Source organism: Lontra canadensis, unplaced genomic scaffold (genome assembly GCF_010015895.1).
Source record: "Lontra canadensis isolate GAN:19392208 unplaced genomic scaffold, GSC_riverotter_1.0 scaffold16, whole genome shotgun sequence".
Classification (NCBI taxonomy): Eukaryota; Metazoa; Chordata; class Mammalia; order Carnivora; family Mustelidae; genus Lontra; species Lontra canadensis.
This window is the reverse complement of record NW_022631010.1, coordinates 16,556,447-16,580,955: the sequence shown is the minus strand read 5'-3', so window position 1 is coordinate 16,580,955 and position 24,509 is coordinate 16,556,447. Positions and strand designations below refer to the sequence as shown.

The 24,509-nt window shown below is 35.0% G+C and overlaps 1 protein-coding gene across 1 annotated transcript in view; it reads right to left on the bottom strand.

Annotated features, from left to right (window-relative positions):
• Positions 1–24,509, bottom strand: part of MACROD2 (mono-ADP ribosylhydrolase 2) — a 1,923,023-nt gene that overhangs the window by 1,466,229 nt on the left and 432,285 nt on the right. The gene's annotated exons all lie outside the window — the stretch shown is intronic.

The following is a 24,509-nucleotide window of genomic DNA, read 5'->3' as shown; positions in this document are numbered from 1 at the left end:
TCCATTTTTTTCTTCCTCCAATCTAAATACATCACTTTAAAGCAACATTTTTCTTCCAGTTCATTAAAGTCTTGTTATACAACTAAAATGTGCTGTCTCACAGAGAAGCTGATGTGGCTTTCCATCCTAACACAATACTTGGATCATCAAGCAGTCCTTATCTATTTGCACCAAATTTGGTCTCATGACATGGCCAACTTATGAAAATTTAAAATGACCTCTATTATGATTCATTTCAAAGTCATGCTCTGAATCACCAAGCCGGTGGACAAGATGACACATACTTCAGAAAACTTATTAAGGAAAAAATACACCCATCATCACAAACAAATAAAAGAACATACAAGTAAACCCTGATGACAATTTTCTGAGCATCTCTTATTTCTTAGGCAATGTCTGAGAGTTGATCTGAGAGTTGATCTGTCATACTCCAGTCAATGTTAAGTGGAATGTTAAGTGGAAATTTTTACTTTTCCTCTAACAAATGAGGAAACTAAAGCTATCATGAATGACACTAAATTGGTTTCCCCAAGTCATGGGCTGCTAAGTAAGTAATCAAACCAAGGTTTGAGCTCTTTCATTCAACATTTAACCAATTATCCTTATAGTATGCCAAACTATCTCTTAAGGAATTATTTCTTCCAAGCTATTTCAAAATAGAAGCCTAGCCAATGCTCATGATAAATGATGTATTCAAATAACAACAATGGTAGTATTACTAGTTTTTAAATCAAGCTAGTGACCAAAATTGGATAGCATTTATATTCATCATACAACTTAAAATTATAAACATTTAAGTATCTTTAATTATACTTTCCCATGTCATTTACAAACACTATTAAAATAATCAGCAATTTAGATCTCATAAAATCTGAAATTGTCTATAAGGGAAAACTCTTTTGAAACATTACACTTAATATTCCAATAATGTTAAAAATTGGCGTTTAAAAAGATGAAAATTCTCAGTATGAATTTAGGCAACATGAGCAATTATATATACACTGCTACCAATGAGGGTGTATAGTTCTTAATTAACAAGGCTTTTGACTTGAATTAAGTTGAATTTATCAAAGTAATAATAGTACATTAAAGTTCAGCTTTTACCAGGTAAATGCAAACTAGCTAATCTAAGATTGTATATGCCTATTGTGAAAAACACAAAATGAAAATAAATATATGCTTTCCTTTGTCCTAAATTTTCTATCATTAGCATTCTTTACCCTAGAATTTAGGATTATCAAATAAATAATACTTTTGATAACTTGAAGTAATAAGTAAAAAACAATGATTTTTCTCCTTCCTAAATTACATAAGCCTAATAATTTTATTTCAAATTATATTTCCCATCAATAAATATGCAACAAAATTTTAAATTGTTCAAGGATATAATGCGTATATTATTATGTTTATGTAAACTACAACCATTAAAAAAAATCACCTCTGAAACATGAAAAAATATAACTTTATCAATACCAAGTCTAATCGTTTTATGAAAAAAGACCCACTTTTTTCTGTACGCAGGAGACAAATTATAATTTGCATCCTGTGACTATAAAAAAATACCAATTACTTTTGTTATTACAGCTCCATAAGGCCAGCTGTGGACTCTATAACAGAGATTAGTTTTATTCTGATGCATTGAAAAGCACCGATACTAATCTCAGACAAAAGTATTATCATTGGTGAGATGCTGATTACTGATTACAAAGGCTTTTTAAAAATTATTATTATTTAACAAATCTCACAGGATAATGAAATAATACTTACTAAAAAGAGTTTCTTTTCTAATATCACTCTGAGGTATCCAAATATCAGAAATAAAATAGAAGCTGCAACAGTTAATAAAAGAATTTGTATTTAGTATCCCAGATGCAATGAATTTGCTGTTGACCGGAGGGGAAAAAAAAAAAAAACTTAATATTAACCCCTAATTTCACCAGTAATTAGTTATATAATTTCGGGAAAGCCATCTAAACCTCTGTGCCTTGATTTATCATTTATAAAAATATAAATTATAATTTAATTGTTTAAAAACCATTTGTTAAGCTGGTATTATGTCTGGGATGTGTGTTTTGGGAATAAATAGCTGAGTAAAGTAGACACATTAAATTAAATAATCTACATGTTATAAATATTTTAATATTTATCCAATATTTTAACATAAGTCATGTATTTAATATCTAAATATTATAATCATGGTATTAAAGATCATTTAAGAAAAAACATTGTTTTATGGGTTGATGGTACTTTGGATATTGTATTTTCCAAAAGTTTGCCCTCTCAGACTTCTAGTCCAGGCAAGATCACACAGATTTGTCTCTTGTTCTATTTTTCCTCTCTACTGCCTTGCTAAGTACAACTAAAAATACTGGAAATAATGGAAGAGGCAACCAAAGGAGAACTCAGAAGGCTCAAGGTGGGGAAGGGAATTGGTGAGAGATCCCAGGGCAGGAAGAAGACCCTGGGTTTCTTGACATCCAACCTAGCAACACAAGATTGTGTAGGTAGGCTCTTTTCATCTCTGTTCATCTCTTTTCATCTCAGGAGTACTGCTAACAATAAGCTTTCAAAAAAAAGTGTTCTCCTTCTCCTGGGAACCTAAAACTTCTCCCTTACGTGGAAAAACACAGGACAGCATCAGCAAGGGGGATCCTGCCTCAATAAGTACTCTGCTAGGAAGACCCCCATGGGGTCTGAGTGAGAGTGCCTGCCAAGACCAAGAGACATTGGGTGGTTGGGGGTCAATGGCAGACACCAGCAAAGAGGATCCCACCACAAGCACCCAGGCCAGGAAGGGCTTTCCATCCCCCACAGGCATTGGCATCTGCCACAAAAAGCTCTGGCTTAGGAAGTGCATTTTTTCCCACCAGGCCTGAGAATCCTTCTCTTACCTAGAAATATCAAGGCAGAAGGGGCACAGAGTTTGGCAAGGGGTAAGATCTCAACCACAATAAGCTACCAGGCCCAGAAGTACTCTTCACCCCATCAGGTCAGAGACTTCCTTTCCCCCATGTAGAAGCACCAGGAAGCCCTACCTCAGAAAATCCGTTCTGCTTCTCAGGCAGAAGCAATAGAGACCACTTGGAGCCCCACTCACTCCAATTACACCAAGGCAAAAAAATAAAATAACACCACAGAGCCCCTGAAAATTCCATTGCCCTTGGAACTAGAGCCCACTAACATGGACCAGGACCTGTAAGCTAAACCTAAACAGAGCCAAGGCCTAACAAAATAAAAGATTTAAATAGGATCCAGAGTCCTCTAAAATAAACAGAGGCTCAGGGATCCAAAGGACAAAACAAAAGACCCTATAAATTGAGGTTAAAGAAGAGTAGGGTCAAAGGAGTATCTGATGGCCTCTCCAGGAACTATATAAGCTAATAGAGCTGCTTCACTTCAAGTCATGCCCTCTTCCCGGGCAGCTCATATCCCATAACTTGGGCATATAAAAGCCTTGTCCCCTGCCCAATGATTGATGCATACAGAGACAGAAAGGCACAGCCCTTGCTCCAACTCAAGACAACTATGAAGGGCCATCTCAGCTTCCCAGATGTTTAACTCACTTTTGTTAAGACAGCAACACAGCTCAACTCCATCCCCCCCAAACCCCCATCCTGGTTTTGTTTCCTTCCTCATTCTTTCACAGATTTTTTTTTTCAATCCCAAGAATGCTCCCTTATAAATATATTGCATGCTAATCTCTATTTCAAAGTCTGCTTCCCTAGGAACACAAACTGTGACTACAGTCATAAAGGTACTCGGTAGTAGAAGAGAGCAGGGCCTGTTACAGGAAACTTTTATGGTTAAATGGAGTAAGTCTTTGAGCACCAACTGTTAGAAACTCTCTTTAGAATGCAGGGCACCTAATGCCTTTTTGCCCTTAGTTTGAGGTCTTAGTTTTCAATCCCAGAGCAACAAGAAAACTCTTCCCTCCATATCTTATTATACTGGTCTAGGCTGAAGCTTTAATAACAAATATTAAATGTTCTAAATTAAAATCCTAATAATTCAATTTTTAAATTAGATGTTAAACCTCCAACAGAGAAAATTCAAATAAATATATTTAGCATTAATGACAATGGTACCAGATTATGAAGTCAATGCTGGAGCAAAGGGAGAAACTGTAAAGCATTCTATGAACTTTTTATTAAAAAAAAAAAAAAATAACCTGGAAGAGCAAACTTATACAGATTTGTTAGAAAGAAGCAAAGAAGCAAACTCTTGGATACAGAACTATTCTTACAGTTCTGAATAAAGTAAATAGTAAGAGCCTAGCATTTCCTGTATAATTCTTATATTTTAAGTTTAAAATTTCAAAATTTACTAGCAGTTTACTTTTACTCAATGAATAGTGTTGTGCTGGCTACAGAATTTGCAAAAATCATCTCACCAATCACTTATTTTTTTAATAGAACTCACTACTCTCAGTGTACAGAGATATCAAAACTTACTTCTTACATTTGCAAATGACATATCAGATAAAGGACTAGTATCCAAAATAATTTATCAAACTCAACACTCAAAGAACAAATAATCCAATCAAGAAATGGGCAGAAGACATGAACATACATTTCTGCAAAGAAGACATCCAAATGCCCAACAGACACATGAAAAAGTACTCCACATCACTCAGCATCAGGGAGATACAAATGAAAACCACAGTGAGATACTACCTCACACCAGTCAGAATACCTAAAATTAACAAGTCAGGAAACAACAAGTGCTAGTGAGGATGTGGAGAAAGGAGAACCTTCCTACACTGTTGGTGGGAATGCAAGCTGGTGCAGCCACTCCGTAAAATAGTATGGAGGTTCCTCAAAAAGTTTAAAATAGAGCTACCCTATGACCCAGCAATTGTACTACTGGGTATTTACCCTAAAGATACAAATGTAGTGATCTGAAGGGGCATGTGCACCCCAATGTTTATAGCAATGTCCACAATAGCCAAACTATGGAAAGAGACTAGATGTTCATCAACAGAAGAATCGACAAAGAAGATGTGGTGTGTGTATATATATATAATGGAATACTATGCAGCCATCAAAAAACAACAATGAAATCTTGCCATTTGCAACAACATGGATGCAACGAGAGGGCATTATGCTAAGGGAAATAAGTCAGTTGAGGAATTTGAGAAACAAGACAGAGGATCATCAAGGAAGGGTCAGAAAAATGAAACAAGATGAAACCAGAGAGGGAGACAACACTTAAGAGACTCTTGGTCTCAGGAAATAAACTGAGGGTTGCTAGATTGGAGGCAGATGGGAAGGATGGGCTAAGTGATGGATATTGGGGAGGGTATGTGTTATAGTGAGTGCTGTGAATTGTGTAAGACTGATGATTCACAGACCTATACCCCTGAAACAAATAATACATTATATGTTAATTAAAACAAAACAAAATAAACAAAATAAAACCTACTTCTTAACTGATCCCAAATTTTATATATTTTCAGTGAACTCCTTAGAATCTCAAGGCTTACTATTTGCTTCACTGCATTATAGCTCCCTCTCCTCCTGTGCATTTGAACTCCTGGTCATTTAATTAATGCTACTTGCCATACCCTTCCATCAGCCAAACTCAGTCTAACCTTAATAATCCCCTTCCCACTTCTCAATTCCTTAGGCATGCTGAGCCCCTGCAGAAGGATTATTCTGACTTCAACTCCCATTGCCTACAAATCATGTCCACCTCCTCCGTGGTACTTGAGAGACTGATGGCCTCAATAATGCACTGGCCTGAGCTGACTCAACCCACAGTCAATTCGCAATGATTCTGCCACTGAACAGTTGGACAGACACAGCCAGTGACACCAAACTTAATATGTTAAAATAGAGTGAATTAGCTAAATAGGAACAATCTAATAATGGTCTAACCTCCTCATCTTTCTTACTAAGAAATGTTACTTTGTATTAAAACACATATTCAACTTTCTTAATATTCATACATGACTCATCTTTGGCAGAATTACAGTAAGACCAAGAAATAGCTGAAAAAGTGGATCGTTAGATGAGAAAAGGTAATAAATGAAGGTTCCTATATAATCTACAAACTGATTAGTTGCTCAGGAATCCAAACTAGATAGCACAAGATTGCATAATACTGGGGAAACACCATATTTAGTGTTAAAAGAATTTGAAATGATAGTATGTTTTCTTTCCATTTCTAGACTTTAGTTCTAATAAACACAACCTCAATAATTTGTTTTTATAAGGTAAAAGGTATTTCTAGTTGATAATTTTTAAAAATAGGAGAATAAACTCCAAAAGAATCTATGATAGATATATTTAGCAGTTGGTTCAACTTAGCTATTTTAAAGTTGTTACTCTTAAATTTTTTAAAGCATTGTTAAGATATCGGCTTATTTAGTGATTAGGCTCTGCTTTTAATTCAAATTGATCTTCAAACTTCTTTGGAGACTCTTACCTTAAGGCCCTGACCTGCCTTTCCAGCATCCTCATACCACCTTGCTAGCCCCTCAAAAATTCCAAACGGACACCAGCTTCCCTCCTCCACACACACACACACACACTCACCCACTCACTCTCACCCACCCATAGGCACATATACACACAGACACCCAAAGTCTCCTGCCAGGCAAAGTTAGCTCACCAGAACTACCAAATAAACACCAAGACCCTTCACCACTTTACAACTTGGTATGAGTAGTCTTTCTGCTTTCATCTGCCCCCCTCCCAAACACCCAGGAAAACATCTATTTAAGGCCCACTTCAAATGTCATTCCCTTTATGACAACTTCTCTGACTATCAGGCACAAATACATACTTTCTTCTGAGGGTTCATGGCAATGAAAACAAGCTTTTCTACATTTCCCCCATAAAATTGTAATTAACTTTTTCTGAGTCCTCTCCATTCAACTATGAACTTTCCAAGGGCAAGGATTATGATTTATTCATCTCTTTTCACCCAGTGCCCTCATCAATAAAATAGGTTATCTTCCAGTATAGGATTGTGAGGATTAAGAAAATTAACTAAAGCACTTAGCTGCATTTTAAAAAAAGTGTCCAACATACATTAAAAAAATTTTTTTCAGTATTAAAAACAATGCTTATTTTGTAGTATGCATTCTATAAATGCTTAAGAAATGAATAAAACATGAATAAACAAATAATTGTTTTAAAAATTCATTTCAAACAGAGCTAAATAAAAATCAAACAAAAAATACGAATGTGATAATACTTATCATTACAAAATTAAACACTTCTTAAAAGGATTGAGCAGAATGCTTATTCCAAATACCAATCAGTTACTAGATTGTTACATACAGAGGAAAATGAAAATATTAAAATAAACGAGAATTATAAAGAACTTTATTAAATAGAAACTCAAGATTTGTTGAAACTCTCCTTAATGTTAATTAAGATTTCCTGAGTCAGTACTTAAGAAAATGTTTTTAATAACTAAACATAGGCCAATAATTGTCTGTCTTGCAAATTCTAAATCATTTAAATAATGCTAAATATCACAGCAAACAAGAAAATAATAAGGCTGATTTTACTTCTTTTATTCCCTGAGTTTTTCCTGAGCAAAAATAATTGATTATTTTGGGGGCACCTGGGTGGCTCAGTCAGTCAAGTATCTGACTCTTGATTTCGGCTCCGGTGGTGATCTCAGGGTTATGAGATCAGGCCCAGCATGGGGATGGGCTCTCAGCCCCGAGTCTGCTTGAGATTCTCTCTCCTTCTCCCTTTGCCCCTCCCACTCCTGATCTCTCTCTCTTTCTCTCAAATAAATAAATAAATCTTTAAAAAATAGTTTATTATTTTGAAAGCCTTAACATCCATTTTGTACATATTTTCAAGATTACTCTAATAAATTAATCATCTTTAGAGAAGGTTTTTCATGTTTTCCCCTCATTAATGTTTCTCCTAAGGTAGACTCTTGTTATAGACAACTATATGGGAATCTCAGAAGGTATTCCCGAGGTCAGTGGTACTATCATTTATGGTTTATTTAATGTTCTTATACTTGAATTCATGAAGTAATGAAACAAAAATTAGTAAAATTATCGTGCACTTTTTTCTGCACTTGGAATACTGTGCCATATGTCAGGATAAAAGTGTCACCAATTAATAAAGGCACCAAAGATCTTACTTAGAAGGATAATTCCAAATGTCACTAATGCCCCAGAAACCCTCCAAAATAACTGAAACCCATTAAACCTCACTTATAAGGCATAACACAAGTATTTAAACAAGAAAAAATTATTGAGGCTGTCATTCAGTATGTCAAAAATCCATCAGCTCTATGAAATAATTCCTTAAAATTTTGAGTTTAATATTTATAATTTTCATAGATTAAAAACCTACAGTAAAAAATGTAAATCAGTAAAATTACATGCAATTTTTTTCTTTTTTGAAGGGGAAAATTTCAAAGCCAAGCAACTAACTTTTTAAAGAAAACTGTATCTCCTAGATAGATAGATGAATAATACACACAAACATATATAAACCTGGTTATAGATGTAATATTTATATATAACTTATATATAAATACATTTTAGATATGGTCATATATACACACATAGTTTACTTAGAATATTAATATACAAGTTTATGTACTTTTCTTAGAAGTCATCTTTTTTGTGTAAATGTATACAGGCATACCTTGGAGATAATGTGGGCTCAGTTCCACATGACTACAATAAAGTGAATATTGTAATAAAGTGACTCAACTGAATTTTTTGGTTTGCCAGTGCTTAAAGTTATGTTTATACATTACACAGTATTGTAGTCTACTAAGTGTCTAATAGCTTATGTCTTAAAAATGTACATAAGCGTAACTTAAAAACACATTTTTGCTAAAAAATGCTAACCATCATCTGAGCTCACAGGGAGTCTTAATCACTAATCACAGATCATCAAAACAAATATAGTAAAAACAAAAGTTTGAAATATTGCAAGAATTATCAAAATGTGACACAGAGACACCAAGAGAGAAAATGCTGTTGGAAAAATATTGCCAACAGACTTCTTGATGCAGGGCTGCCACAAACCCTCAATTTGTTAAAAAAAAAAAAAAAAAACACAGTATCTGCAAAGTGCGATAAAGTGAAACACAATAAAACAATGTATGTCTCTCTATATATCAGAATTCTCATTCCCATGATCTAAAAAGATTGGATCATCTGCCTTCCTTTGAATAATATAAATTTTTAAAAATAATTTTACTGCATGGGGCACCTGGGTGGCTCAGTGGGTTAAGCCGCTGCCTTCGGCTCAGGTCATGATCTCAGGGTTCTGGGATCAAGTCCCGCATCGGGCTCTCTGCTCAGCAGGGAGCCTGCTTCCCTCTCTCTCTCTCTGCCTGCCTCTGTCTACTGTGATCTCTCTGTCAAATAAATAAATAAAATCTTTAAAAAAAATAATAATAATAATTTTACTGCAAGGCCATCAATTGAATTCTCTGCTTGAGCCCCTAAGTAATCATTTCAAATGAACATACAAAAAAGCCTTAATTTAAGAAATATCTAAAGGAAATAGGAAATTTTATTAAGAATAGCCCTTACAAATGTCTTATCTGGCCTGATCAGAGTTCCTAGGTTAGATACCTTCTTCTTTTGATAAGTCACCTTAAAATAGGTTCTAAGGGATATCTAGACATCTGTATCTACATACCTATATATCTATATATAGATATGTCTATCTATCTATCTCTATATATATAAACATGTGTATGCATATATAATCCTTAAATCATCTTTAAAGTATAATACTTGCAATATTTCTTATTATTAACCTATATTAATTAATCTGGTTCCTTATAAAGTATGTAAAATGGCCAACAACTCAAAAGATTCTTAAGAACATACAGCAAAACAAAAATTTATCCCTGGTTTTTCTCTTAAATTAACTCAAAATATAACTTAAATAACTCAAGTAAACTTAAATATATAAACCCAAATTATGGCTATTCCTCACTCAGAAGAATATTGGAATTAAAATACTATTTTAAAATAATAATGACTAAAGTGATAAATGAATTCAATTTATTTGCTTATGCATTCATCATGCCTTAAAGTAGGGGCTAGTTCTTATTTTTAGTAAAGTCATGTCTAATTTACAAAGCATATCATATAAGAGATGCTTAATAAATATTTGATGACTAAAAGAATAAATGAAAGGATGAATGGCCTGATGAAGAAATGAGGACTCTAATGAATGCTTATCGTCAGAATCCATGACTGAAAACCACTCATATGGACAGTTTGTCAAGGCTGCAACTTTGTGCAGTAGCAGTGTGGAAGAGCTAAAAACACTGGACTCAGTGTTATAAGTAAGTCCCTATCTCTTTGCCTAATTAGCTGTGTGGCCATAGGGTTTTTACCTAACCTCTCCGAGTCTCAATTTTTTTTCGTCTGTAGAGAATTAGTTTAACACCTGTTCTCTCTATCTAGTGGGATAACACATAAAATTCACCATAAAATTCAGCTTTTCTGTGTATTTGAAACTTTTCATAACAAAACCCTGGAAAAAAAGAAAAAATAACATCTTCCAAATAAAGAGTTTCAACAGACTTTTACCTCAATTGTTAAAAATATAAAAACATGCCTTCTGAGTAGTTTCACATAAATAAAAACAATACCTTCCCACTAACCACATATTTGTTATCTAGAAGACATTTGAAAGAGTTAATTTTTTTTTTATTTCTAAGGTTTTTAAGTATGCTAATACTCTCATATGACATATATCATCTCTCATAACAGGATTAGATAATAAGGAAAGCATTTCCAAATAGCTATTTTCAGAATGCTCTCTCAATGGGTTCTTTTTAAAAAGCGCTTACTTTTTCACTAATTCCTATAACATTGACTTACTGTGTTTGGGATAATTAAGTATATTCCTGGTTTTTCAAGCTAACTGCTTCCTGACAACCACTGATCCTGACCGTCACAAAAAAGGTCAACCAAGCTGAAACTTTGCTTTTATGTAAATCTATGTAATTCATTTTAAACAACATTTTTCAGTAATTTGTCATCAGAAAACCTACAGACCACCATGTAATTAAAAATATTTTCTTGGTCATTCCTCATCTCATTAAAAAGTATCCTAAGGATCCAAATATTTTAAAATCTCTATTGCATAAAATTGACCACGTTAATGGCATCTAATAGCATATGAATCATAACATGTTGCAATAATTAGAAAGTTAATAACTGACTGTGTCAATGACTTTGGATTATGGAATTCTCACTCTTCATTTGAAACCTTAGCATTTCATATCAGCTCTGGATATCAAATATTAGTAAACCTTTCTTTATCCCTGGCTTTTAAAATGATATAAATAGAAATAGCAATTCCAGGATTTCTCCCCTCTTGTCATTGAGATGTATTGTATACCTTGCTATGAACACCACTGATGGATCACCATGTCCTACTTGTACCCCAAAAAAGGTATCTTCGAAAGTCCTCTTGGTATAAAGTAACATATCTTCCTGGATCTCCTCATTGGATCCCTAAGAAAATGGTGTAAATTATAAAAAATGTGATTACTCTGTGTGTGTGTGTGTGGCTGGATTCGTGTGTGTACGTGTATGAATATACAGACCCAACCAGGATAGGAGTATAAATGGATAGAGAACTTCACTGACAGACACAGAAGTTCTGTCTAAATAGCAGAGTTGGAAAAGAAAGGGAATGTTGTGTCTTAACAAGTTCAAAGGCATGTCTTTAAAATTTTCTAAACATTTACGGAATATCTCTACTGCACCAGTGTCAAAATGGAAACCAGTATAAGCAAACCCAAAAGGCCTGGACAAAATTCAGTCTGTTATATGAAAATGCCCTAAAACTGTGCTGGTAATACACTACATTACCATCATTCAGGACCAAAACTAAGAAACAAAAAACAAAATGGGTCACTGAATAGCTCTCTTACTTAAACTTCTGTCTTCTCACAAATGGAAGCATTCAGAACACCATCTTGAATTAGAAGTAGGAAGATAAAGGTGCCTGAACTCCTCATCCTCTGATTCTATAAAAGCACATTTAACAAACTCCTCCTGATTACAAGTGCTTGACACATAGTATTAAACAAACTACACTGTCTAATGCTGAGGCCATAGAAAACTGGTAGCAGCAAACTGGAGACTCAAGTTATTAGGGAGCCAAACATACCAGTTGCAAAATAAAGCTGACGAAAACTAGACAGTAAAACTGAAAACCACAGAACCAGACGGTAATACAGTATCCTAAGGGCAGCTCATAAATGATGGTCCCGAGACATAAATGAAATACCCATTATATTCAGCACTATTTGTTTAAGAAGGCATGGAAGTGGATAATACATTTTAGAAAGATTTCCATTCAAAATAGCTAACATTTTTAAATGTTTCCCTTCAATCTGTAGTCTAGATTTCATGAGTGAATGAATAAAAGCTTAGATATCTCTAACTGTAAACAGAATTCTAAATTTGGTTAGGAAGGCTGCTCCCCACAATCTTTCAATGATTCTTCAAAATTAGCTGAAGATACTTCTTTGGGCTTATGTGTCTTTAATCATGAATGATGAGCTCCTTTTGAAGAATCTGAATTGCTTTTAGTAGGATCTGCAGTCATTCTGAACAAATTATAAAACAGCCTTGAAGAAATAATGTGCTACACCATACTAATGCATTCCTAACTTCAGTAGATTAAGCGAAGATGATTATAAAAGTGAAATGTGTAACCTTATTCACTCCTGGGATCTATTATTGAAAGATTAAGAATGAAACTAAAATCTTTTTCAACACTCGTGAAAGGCTATTATTTGAGGCTGTTTGTTAAAGTTAATTATATAAAATATCTACTAACAGCAAAGACATCCTTATTAATATGCTATTATCTGACAGAGAATATATCTGAGCCATAATTTTGATTATGATCTTAGGGAAGCAAGAGAATCCTTTAATTCACATATTTAATAGAGTCACTGAAAATTTCTTATCATTCCTCACCTAAACTCCATAGTAAATTATTGTTTAAGCATTGTTTCTCAAAGATTGAGACCTATGATGATTTTAGATCATACATGGAGACCATTTATTTTATTTCAATAGATTTACATTTATTATTAGGTATTAAAAGAAATACAGCTAGTAGCTGCAACCCATAAGTTCATGGGTATTATTACTTTAAAAGAAGTTATCTTTTAAAAATAAATCAACCTGGAAAAAATAAATAAAAAATTAAAATAAATCAAATTGGAGTGCCTGGGTGGCTCAGTTGTTTAAGTACCAACACTTGATGTTGGCTCAGGTCATGATCTCAAGGTGGTAAGATAGAGTCCTGCATTGGGCTTTGCACTGGGCATGGAGTCTGCTCTCTCTCTCTCTCTCTCTCTCTCTGTCTCCCTCTGCCCCTTACCACCCCCACTCAGGTGTGTGCACTCTCTCTAAAATTATTGCTTAATTAATTAATTAATTCAACTTAAAGTTCTTTTAAAGGAATATATTATTATTTATTTAAATAATATTAAATAAATCTGTATAGTTTATAATTGGTTTAAAAATGAGTGAAGTTAAGAAAACAGGATGTATTCTATTGCCTTAGAAAGTAAGCATGCCCTACTATGTGGGATATAATTTATAGTTACTTACAACTACTATTTACATTTTCTACAGATTAAAATACTATCAATAACTCTTGTCTTATCAACTCACTTAAAAGCTCAGTTACCCCAGGATCAGGTTGAGTGCTTTCACAAATACAGACTTCATGTATGTTGGTTTAGATTTGCCTGTGAGTAGCTTACAGATGTTGATCATAGCATCTCTTTCTTTGGCCAATCAAAGTCAGCCTATCTGGTTTTTTACTCAGTAGATTTCTGAGTTTACTGCCCATGAGTTAGTCATTAATACAAAATAGAAGAATTGTAGACTACCTCTGAAGAGTTTGGGCTTTTTTGTTAAAAGTCTGTTATACCTGTGAACATATAGTGAGAGCACCTACAGTTTCTAATTTAACAGATATTGAACTTACTAACCATGTCATACATAAGATTTTATCTATTATAAAATATTTGAAAAACTGATATGCTAATTGTTAATACATAATATTTCCTGGATACACCTTGAAGGAGTGTGTAGAGCAAAGTTGGGTTTGTAAATGTATGATATGCCATTAGCAGTTACCAACATGAGATGCACAACAAAATGATCAAGTGATGGCATGGTATCATAGAAAGAGTGTAGAGCCTGAACAAAGAGACCACAGAACTCTTCCACCAATTAGCTAAGTGTTAGGGACAAATCATTTAATTCCTCTGACCCTCAACTTCCTCAATGAAAAGACTGCTTACATTAAAAAATTTCTGATAATGATTAAAGATATCAGAGTAGAAGGAGAAAAATCTCCTGGTTCTGAAATTACTGAGAAACTAACCCACAAATATTACAACTTAATACATGCTTCTGCTTATGCAAGAAAAATATCCCCCCTTACATATGTCACTGTTAATAAAGATTTCTGATACTTGCAGGTGAATCTATTCATCACTGAGAAAACAACAACAAAAAAATCACAAGGAAAAGAATCAATACACATGACTATATAAAAATGTTAACAAAAAAGTTAACAATTGTTAACTCTTGCTAGAAGTCCAATAAATTCTTATTTTATAAGAAGATAGCATTTCTTGTCTAGCAGATTACCGAAAATGATGGTTTTAATTAGAACTACTATAGATGAGCATGGTTTGGTGAAATAGGCACTATCACACATCGCTAATAACAATGTGAAATTTTGTGATACTTTCAAAAGGCAATTTAGTGATGAGCATTAAAATATCAAAAACATAACAATAGGAGTTTGGTTGAGTAAATTAAGATATGAAAATCTTTTCTAAATGGCATATAAATATTGAATTATAAGTTATATATGTTAAGAATGACCAATCATATCCTGTTATGTGGAAGAAATAGAATATAAAATTATACACATATTGACCATGAATATAATTTTTTAGATTACCTGAGAAAAATAGGAGAAACTGTTCATAACAGCATTGTTTGGGTAGTGGATATATGGGTAATTTCCTTTCAACATTTATAAAGTTCTAAAATTTCCATTTAGGAAGAGGAAACCTCTACATTCTACTTTTAAAGTAATATAAAATAAGAGGAAGAGGGAGAATGAAGGTTGTTTATATCCCTGACATTCAAAACATCAATGGATCCTTGTACTCAGAGCATTGATCAACCTCCCATCACTGATGCGTGTTGCTTACGCCTTAGTTTCATGGGGTTAGGAATGCAAAGACAGATAGATGACAACAGAATTCCTCAGCAACTGTTTATATAATGAAATGAGATGAACTGGAATGACAATATACAAGGTAAGACAGAAAAAAAATGCCTTAACGCAACACAGCCCAACAGTCCAAAGCTGCAGGTTATAGGAAAATGACAGCAGTGACCAAAGATAGATGGCACCACTTCAGGAGAAGGACCCCAAGCCCAAGGGGTGATGTAGGCACAAGCAACAGAAAGGAACCATAGCTCTTAAACCACTGACAAATTATAAGCATCCTCAGTACTGACTTCTAAGTCACATGAAGGCCTCGGTGGTCTGATGTCCACCAGAATGCAGTAACTCCGTTAGCACTGACATCAATAAATGCAGATGGACATGATTTTCATGTCACAACAGAAAAAAGCTTTGTCTGCACTAGAGCATATCTTTCCTTTACAAACCCTGTTTTCAGAGTTCGGTATTGTATTTCTCATTTCTTAGCTGAGATTTAGCCATGTGACCTTCAAGAGATTACTAAACTTCTCTGGGGTTACATTTTGTCCCCAATGAAATATGGAGAGACTCTCTATTCTGCATAATTTTTACAGGAATCAAATATGCAAGTGGGCATCATAATTCAAGGTAAACGATGGGCACTTGGAAATGTTACCTTCCTTCACACTGAAAACTGGCAATCTTTAAAACATCACAGAACAAATACCATGAATATTCCTCTCATATCCTTTGGCTTCACCACCTTATTGCACAGAGTCCTACTTCCAAAGTCAATACCTGAAAATCTTGACCTGAGAGCTTTCTTGGGCCTTGAGACCCTGCTTTGCTGTCCCTGCAGTAGTCTGGAAGTGCTGCAGAATCAATGTGCCGTGGGAAAATCCCTCAACTAACTACTAGTGGAAGTATATGACAAAATCTCCCAGATTTCTGTCCATTGATATAATAACCCAAACACACAGGCTCTGCATATGCTCCCAGAGTTACCTGTCAGACGTGGGATTAAGCTCTAGTCACCTAAAGTGGCAAGTTCCTTGATAAGTATCTTTTTCGTCCTCCTTCCCTCCCTTGTCTCACACCTCACCATGGCCTCTACCAGTATGTCCTGGGATCATCTCCCAGATAAACTCCTCCACTCAAATCCTTCTCTCAGGATGTAATTTGGGGATAACCCAAATTAAGTGACATATTCATTATCTCATTTGCCTCCCCCCATATCTATTTTACTCTTTGGGGATATGAAACTTGCATAATATAAGAGTTCTACCTTTTCCAGCCATCTTGTCTATTACCACAAAAAGGTTTTCATGTTCTAGTCAAGCCATTTCTTTACAGGCATACCTTGGAGATACTGCAGGTTCAGTTCCAGACCACAAGAAAGCAAGCCAAATAGATTTTTGTTGTTGTGGCTTCCTAGGGCATAAAAAATGGCACACTGATTGTTTCTTCCTTTCATGAACAATTGATGCTGTTTGATAGCATTTTACCCACAGTAGAACTTCTTTCAAATCTGAATTTTTCTCTCAAACCTTGACATTTCTTTATTAACTAAGTTTATGTAATATCCCAAATCCTCTGCTGTTATTTCAAAAGTCTTCACATCATTTTCATCGGAAGCAGATTCCATCTCAAGGAACTACTTTCTTTGCTCATCCATAAGAAGTGACTCTTCATCCATTCACGGTTTATCATCACAATTACTTCTTCCGCTTTAGTCTTGAACTCCTCCAAATCATCCAGGAGAGCGGAAATCAGCTTCTTCTAAATTCCTGTTCATACTGATATTTTGACTTCTTTGTATGAATCACTTATATTCTTAACAGCACTGAAAGTGGTGAATCCTTTCCAGTCAGTTTTGAATTCACTTTGCCCAGACTCATCAGAGGAATCACTATGCCAGAGGTAGCCTTATGAAATGTATTTTGTAGATCATAAGACTTGAAAGTCGAAATTATTCTTTGATCCATGGGCTGCAGAATATTTGTGTTAGCAGGTACGATAACATTTATCTGATTGTGCATCTCCATCAGAGATCTTGGTAGCCAGTTGGATGGTCAATGAGTAGTCATATTTTGAGGAAAATCTTTTTTTTTTTTTTTTTTCCCCAAGGAGCAGTTCCCTGGAGTGGGCTTCAAATATTCAGTAAACTATGTTATAAAGAGATGTGCTATTATCCAGGCTGTCTTGTCTCATTTATAGAGCACAGGCAGAGCAGATTTAGCATCATTCTTAAGAGCCCTTACCAGAATAGCCAATGAATATTGGCTTCAACCTCAAGTCACCAGCAGTATTAGCCCCTAACAAGAGAGTCAGTTTGTTCTCTGAAGCCAGGCATTGGCTTCTCCTCTGAAACCATGAAAGTCATAGACTGCATCTTCTTCCAATAAAGACTGTTTGATCTACATTGTTATTCTACTGTTTAGTATAGTCACCTCCATTTATCATCTTTGCTAGACCTTCTGGATGACTTGCTGCAGTTTCTACATCATATTTGCTGCTTCACCTTGTACTTTTAGGCAGAGACAGCTTTTTTCCTTAAACTTCACGTGCCAACAACCTATGCTAGTTTCAATCTTTTCTTCTGCAGCTTCTTCACCAATCTCAGCCTTCAAAGAATTGAGGAGAGTTAGGGCCTTGTTTTGGGTTAGGTTTTGCCTTAAAAGAACATTGTGGCTAGTTTGGTCTTCTATCCAGACCATTAAAGCTTTCTCCATATGAGCAAAGAGGCTGCTTCACTTTCTTATCATTTGTATATTCATTGGAGTAGCATTAGTTTCCTTCAAGAACTTTCTTTTGCATTCATAATTTGCCTGTTTGACACAAGGAGCCTGCCTTTTAGCCTATCACGGCTTTCAACAGGTCTTCCCCACCAAGCTTAGTCATTTCTAGCTTCTGATTTAAACTGAGAGACACGTGACTCTTCTTTTCACTTGAACACTCAGGGGCCGTTGTAGACTTATTAACTGGCCTAATTTTAATATGGATGTTTCTCAGGGAATAGGAAGGGCTGAGGAGAGGGATAGATGATGGAGGAAGGCGGGGTGGTAGTCAGTGGAGCAGTCAAAACACATGTAACATTTATGAATTAATTTTGTCATCTTATATGGACATGGTTCATGAAACCCAAATAATTACAATGGTAACATCAAAATCACTGATCACAGATCACCATATAAATATATTAATAATGAAAAAGTTTGAAATATTGTGAGAATTACCGAAATGTGACACAGAGACATGAAGTGAGCGCATGATGTTAGAAAAATGGCACTAATGAGTTACTTGATGTGGGGCTGCCGCAAACTTTCAATTTGTAAAAAATGCAGTACTGCAAAGCACAATACAGCAAAGCACTATAAAACAAGACATGCCTGTACTCCTACTTTTGTGTCTCTGTTTATGTTCTTAGCCCACTTGGCATTCTACTCCACTCCCTAACTTCTTTCTCTTTTTAACATCCTCAATAATAATTACTCTTCAGGTATTTTTCAAACTTAAGTGTAAAAATGTTTCTGAGCCCTAAATGTTAGCTTTAGGTATAATTATATAGTAAACTCTTATTTAAATACATACGAACTTAAAATGATATAAATTTCTTCTGTTCATAACATTTAGGCAACTATGAATGAAAGCAAAGTTACAAATAAAATACTAAAATTAAGAAATCAATAAAATTCAAATTAATGTTAACTCAATACAATTTTTTTCTTCTGTTAAATACTTTCATGGAAGATGTGGCTTTGGTGCAGGCCCTTAAAGGCCTGGTGTGTCCATCTTCCTGTGAGCTGCGAGATGAAAAGTGTCTCTCCCCCTTTTCTCCATTCTACTTAATGTGAAAGCTTTACCTCTCAGTTTTGCACTCTGTTTTTGATATTTGCTTCCTAAAATAGTGTCATTTGATATGAAATTGGCTTCTGTTCTATTCTTATTAGCACAGAGAGAACTTCTTATCACCAACGTGTTTATACACAAAAGCAAACAGGGTCATTGTCCTGGGCTCAGTTACAAGATGATTTGGACTATATATACTTTCTTTTTTTGTTTTATTTATTTATTATTTTTTAATTATTTTTATTAAAATATAATATATTATTTGCCCCAGGGGTACAGGTCTGTGAATCATCAGGCTTACACATTTCACAACACTCACCATAGCACATACCCTTCCCAATGTCCACAACCCAACCATGCTATCCCTACCCACCCACCCCCAGCAACCCTCAGTTTGTTTTGTGAGATTAAGAGTCTCTTATGGTTTGTCTCCCTCCCGATCACATCTTGTTTCATTTTTTTCCTTCCCTACCCCCCACAAACCCCTGCCCTGCTCTCAAATTCCTCATATCATAGAGATTATAAGATAATTGCCTTTCTCTGATAGACTTATTTCGCTCAGCATAATACCCTCTAGATCCATCCACATCGTTGCAAATGGCAAGATTTCATTTCTTTTGATGGTTACATAGTATGTATGTATATATACATATATATATGTATATATAGATCTCAATTTCAAAAGAAATTGTATATATATACACTTATAATAATGTCACAAAAATAAGGACACAGTATTTTTAAATTACATTTAGAAACACTGAGATAAATCGAACAAGTAGCAACTCTTAAATACTGCCATCATCTATTAATACTCTTTAATATATAATATTTCAATATCTTCTCATTAGGAACCTAGAATGAACCCCATTCTCTTGCATGGAATTTAAGATCTTCTGTAATATGCCTCCAGTCTTTGCAAGGCTTCTGAGCCATGTCCAATCTACTACAATATACCTGAGAAAACTTCCTTCTTGAGTTATACCCTACTTACACAATTCCTTTTAACCTGGAATGATCCTTCACAAACTGAGACATTACAGTGCAGCTACAAAGAACATAGGCTTTGAACCAAACACACCTGGATCCTAGATGCTGGTTTTGACACCTATTGGTTATTTGATTTGGACAAGCTGCTTACATTTCCTGAACTTCTAAACAGAAAAATGAAAACAAAATAACTATCCCAAGAAGACTTTTAAATATAATTTCAGAAAAGGCTTATAGAGTACCTAGACTATCTTGATTTATCAATAAATAATAGCTATTAATATTTTGTAATTTTTAATACTTTTAGTTAGAATGAATAATTTCCTCACCATTATTATCACTCAGTATTATTTATATTCCACACTTGACATTCATATCATTAGACATAGTATTGGGACTGTATACATATTTCACAACCAGCCTACACGCCATGAGTTTAAACATTCAAGTTAATTGTCTCAGAGCTTAACTGAATTCCCAAGATGAGACAGAACTCAATAAAAATTCTCTGAATTTAGTTGAACTGAATTCTAAATCCTTGTGGTGCCAAGCACAGACCTAAGAACTTAGTAGATACTCAAAAAATGCCTGTTGGTTGATCCATTATGTGACATGATCCAAGGAAGACCCTGAAAACAAATGCTATGCTAGTTTCAAAAAAAAAAAAAAAAGAAAGAAAGAAAGAAAGAAAAGAAAATCTGTTCCCTTCTCTGGTTTTGAGCAACTCTTTCAACTGAGAGTCATGGAAAAGTCAATGTGTCAAACTTTTAACATACATTGAAGCTATCCCTTCTTTTTTCCAAGGACTCAGATAAAGAAAGAAAAAAGCACAGGAAAAAAAAAAACCTACTCATTAAGCAGTCTCATGGTCACATAAAGACATAGAAACTGTCTATGCTTTCTTCAGCCTCTTCATCTAAAATCTCAACTTTCATAATAACCACAGAAAAGACTCTCTGAGTGGTGGATTGAATTTATAAATTTATAATAATTCTCAAAGTGCCTGAAATTTAAGGTACATACCAATCAACCATCAATCAATGAATTCAGTAATAGCTTTCTTACCCTTTAAAAAGCAGAAAAGTGATACATGGAAATATCAATATGGAATTAAGAATCAGTGATGCTAGAAACTCCATATTTACTGCAGAGCAACATTTTCCTTGTATGGTATAATGAAATATAATCATGGAATGTAAATCATGGGAAGTAATCCAAAAGGAGCTTTATATTTGTCTCCTAATGTCTTTGTAAAAGATACTCACTGGGGTGAGTTTTTCCCTTACCAGTGAATGAAAACTCTAACAGGCTCTATGATATTTCTAGACAGTTTTAGGCAATACAAAATTGCTTAGTTGTAGAACAGTCTCAATTTAGCAAATAAAAGTTTTAGTCTAAAACATTAAACAGTACTTTTATCTTCATTCAAGGGCTAGACTACCCTCTCTCCTCCCCTAGCTAGGGACTACAGTAAACCGCTTTCCCTAGAGTCTAAACAAAAGAAGAAGAAAAAGAAGGGGGAGATACAAAGTTCTCCCTTGACAGCTACTTTTATAAAATGGTTTCTCACTCTCTTGGCCTTGTAGGTACGTAAATATATCTCTCCATCTCTCTGCCTCTTTCTCCCTTCCTCCCTCCCTGTCTTGCTGACATTTTCTTGATTTCTCAGACACTCCCTTTCTGAGCAACCTTGGACTGCAACTCCAGTGATACGGACTGATCCACACTATTCCTCCACCAGCTGATTCCTCCTCAGTCCCTGATTCCTGGCAGTCCACTTCTCAGACTCCACTGGCACTCCTTTGCTTTTCTGGGCGATCTTCTCAAGCAGGGTCAAAATTATTCAGTACAACCATCTCTCCTTCCCTGTGTTCCCAATCTGTCCCTGAAGATTCACGTATTTTTATCCCATTTAGAGTAGAATTCAGTTACCCAGACACTTTCCACTTAGTTTCTGAAGGCCATTTTAGCAAGGCGTTCACTTTCAGATACCTCAGGTAGGCTTCAGACACCAGCTAAATGTGCTCCTCAAAGTCCAGAGGAGTCAAACACCTCCCACACCGAGAGATAATAGGTGGCAAATAGCACCGCTATTTTCCAAAGGGAACATCCTCACCATATCCTCTCCAACCTCTAACATTAGTCCTTTTTAATATTTTTTGTGGAAGATGGCATCTAGTAGTTGAATATTTCCTTTGGAAATCTGCATCTTCATATTACTGTTGGGCCCGTTATCAAAGAAACGAGACTGAGACAAAGCAAAAGTTATGCAAAGCCTTATTCTATGCCAAGCATTAGAAGTTAGACTGACCAGCCAGGGGAACGAGGCTGAGACAAAGTGAAAGTTATGTAAAGCTTTATTCTACGCCAAGCATTAGAAGTCAGAATGACCGGCCAGGGCCACCTCCGAAGAGAGCGACCACCCCTTGGTCTTACAGGCTAGTTTTATAGGGCACAACCACAGACATCTACATATGTGGCTTTGGCTGACTGGATGTCTCCAACCTGTGTGTTTTAGTAACAGTTACCCGGAACCAATACTAGTAACTGCTGAGGTGTTTATTAAACAACAAAATGGCCTTGTTTTAGGTATGTGTTTTAGCAACAGTTACCCGGAACCTGTATCAGTAACTGCTGAGGCATTTATTAAACAACAAAATGGCTACCTAGGCAACATGGAGTCACTATGGCTAAGTAGGCCCAGGCAGGCCCTAGGGGTTTAACAGGTTTTAACATGGAATTGGCCCCAACATTACAACTCATATTGATATTTAATGTCTATTGTATCTTGGTGGCTCAGATGAAACTAAAAAAATAACATTCTGTTGCATTAGCATAAAATTTATTGGCTTTGTTTTCTTCACACAGAGTATCACTAATGGCTGGTATTATACAAGTATATAGATTGTTTATAGCTAGTATCTGTGCCTCTTTTTGTAAAGGAGTTCATTATAATTCCCGTACAATTTGCAGTGTTGTTTGGTGAAACACTTTTTAATTAGGAGAGTTAAGAACTGTGAAAAGTGCCCATGATGAAATGCTCAGAGAGGATTTTACACAAACAGGGCTATATTTTTCACTCCATCCTTTAGCCTCACACTGTTACTCTATTTGGGTGCAATAGTCTAGAATTCAGAGGCCTTGAGTCATTCTGGTTAGGAATTAAGGAAATAAATGTTGAGGTCAAATTATCAAATGAACTAAGGTCATCTGAAGTGGGAGTAGGGGAGCCAAGGGTCTCCTCCATGTATATCCTGACTCCGTGAGAAGCAATATCATGTGGAATTTTTTTTCTAACTCCCTTCAAAACTTGGGAGGCAAGAAAATATGCTTGTGAGGTAGATGGACTGAGCTATTGGACAGCTTGGTTAAACCTTAGCCCCTAATAGATTGTGACACTAGACAGATTAACTTTTCCTTACTCCAATTTTCTCAATAAAATGGGGATAATAACTGTCCTACCCTACAAGTTTGTAAGAATTTAAAAAGACAAACAGTGAAAAGGAGAAAGTATTATTATTATCATTATTATCACCGTTATTATTATTCTGCCCAACACTAAGCAAAAAGAGGATCACTATTTCAGAGATGGATGGACAGGGAGTGAAGAAGAGAAAGGAAGGCAATACCAAATGTCATTGAGGCTCTAGACTGGTCATCACCAAACTTGCTTCTGCTTCTTCCTGGGCACAAAGATGAATCATACCATCCAGCCTTGCCAAAACTTAGTAGGATTACTGAGTGAATTTTACACAAGAGTATATGAGTGGAAGTGAGGTATATTCACAGATCTATTGCATAAAGATTTCTTCCAATAATCTTCTATATTCTTCCTCTTCTGTGGAAAATTTATATGATGGTAGGTGGGTTTTTATAGACAAAAGTGACTTAGAAGCCAGTGATTAGAAACACACATTTTGGACTTTATATAACTGAGGAGAAAAGGGGGAAATCTGTGTTGTTAAGCCACTGGAATTTGGGGAATTATCTATTACAGCAAGTAGTATTACTTTACACAGAGGTACTTAAACTTTTGTCCCTAGGATCTACCTTAAGATGATTTTAGGCATTAAATATAAAAGCACCATAATAAAGAAAATTGGAAAATTTGGATTTTTCCATGCTTTTTTCCCAAGCCATATATCAAATGTCACAAGACCTAGTCCAGGGTATGGAAAGAACAATATATTGCACTATGTGATAAATGAGGTGAAGGGGAATGAGAGTCTGAGCACAAGAATACCGAGAAAAATGGAGAATGAGGGAGATGTGTCAATTATCTAGAGTGAGAAGAAACTGAATAATATTATGATAAAGAAAAATCTCATCATTACACCAGATTTCTAATAAAGACAATATATATATCAGTGCCTTATACTGTAGACTTTGTGGAGAAGTTGTAAAAAAGAGATGAGTTTCAAAATTATCCATCATATCTTCAAGAAA